The sequence below is a fragment of the Garra rufa genome, chromosome 23 (genome assembly GCF_049309525.1).
Source record: "Garra rufa chromosome 23, GarRuf1.0, whole genome shotgun sequence".
Classification (NCBI taxonomy): Eukaryota; Metazoa; Chordata; class Actinopteri; order Cypriniformes; family Cyprinidae; genus Garra; species Garra rufa.
In genome coordinates, this window is record NC_133383.1 from 11,498,148 (window position 1) to 11,499,599 (window position 1,452).

Genomic DNA, 1,452 nt, shown 5'->3' on the forward strand with positions numbered 1-1,452 from the left:
ATTTAAATCTTACTGAAATAAAACTATATATACATATATATACACATAGATAGATATAGATAGATAGATGGATAGAATTATAATTTATATGCACTTAAATTATATATGCATTGAAATTTCATGTAAAATTAAGCATTTTTATTCTACAAAGGAAAATCACTGTCATTTTTAATAACATCTGTAATCATTATAGCTACACACAACTTACTTTTTAACAGATTTCCAGGCAAATGTTGCTCAGCCAAAATAATAAAGAAAAAAAGATCCATAGCTACAAGTAGCTAAGAGAAGAAGCTGCCTACCTGCTTCCAGTGAGCTCTTGTGCTGAAAGATGCCCTGAGTGATCAGAGTTAGCCAGTCTGTGCTGGGAATTTAATAACCTTCCACCAGTAAGAAGCTCCTGACACTCAGGATCTCAGAAGGGGAGGAGCTTAACTCTAAAGAGGAGATGCTCAAGAGACACTTCAAAGGGGGGCCCAATGGTGGCACATGACGGAATGGCAGGAGGATTCTTAATTGATTCTACATTAAAACATATGAGACTGTAAAAAAAATACCGACATTTAAAAAAAACTGTTCCGTTTCAAGATGCTAATTTTATACAAATCCTGTCAACTTTCCAAGTTTTCTTTGAGGTGAGCCTCAGTCGATGTTTATGCGACATTCAACGCTAAACGTTCAGAACTCACATCGTGTTTGACATTTAATCCTGAGAGACGGTTTCAATGCCTGAGAACGAAGGCGTTCTGTCATTTCGAGGAATAACGCCGCCCACCGCAGAGCCTCCGCTCTCGGTAGGTCTTTGGACTATTCAGATGACACTCGTGATGGGACTTCCTGCGGGGTGAGAGTTGTTTCACACACTCACCTCCCCCTCAGGCCCGACAAACAGAACTTCCCTCATTCAGTGTGTGAACCGTTCCCGTCCCGTGAGGTGACGTCACCTCAGTGTCATTTATATTTACATATAACCAATTAACGGTGTTATTCATTGTTCGCGTATCAAATTAAGCATTAAGATAGGACGGGTGACAAAATATTTTGGACATATTTTGTTTTATTAGATCTCATAGTGCAACAAATATAACAATAGTGGGATAAATACAAATATATAAGAGTGTTTTCACAAGGCATCATCAATCTGCCATATTAGCGGCACTGAATGTAAACAATGCCAGTGAACCAAAAGAAACTTGTATATTTTGCTGATTATTGCCTCTGAAAATGGTCATTTATTGTCATTTTTTGGCCTGTACTAATCGTTCGGACCAGGAAAAACATTTGGGCCCGGTTTCTCAGACAGGGCTTTGACTAAACCAGGATTAGGCCATAGTTCAATTAGGACATTTAAGAAATTATTTATAAACTTGTTAAGAAAAAACATTACCGATGTGCATCCTAAGACAAAACAAAGGCACTGATATATTTTAAGATCAGTCAGTGCAAGTTTTT

The 1,452-nt window shown here is 37.7% G+C and overlaps 1 protein-coding gene across 1 annotated transcript in view; it reads right to left on the reverse strand.

Moving 5' to 3' along the window:
- Positions 1-464, reverse strand: part of slc1a3b (solute carrier family 1 member 3b) — a 13,061-nt gene extending 12,597 nt beyond the window's left edge. The window contains exon 1 of the mRNA XM_073829462.1: positions 303-464. The gene's annotated coding sequence lies outside the window, so the exon portion shown is untranslated. The remainder of the gene's footprint in view (positions 1-302) is intronic.
- Between the last annotated feature and the right edge of the window lie 988 nt (positions 465-1,452).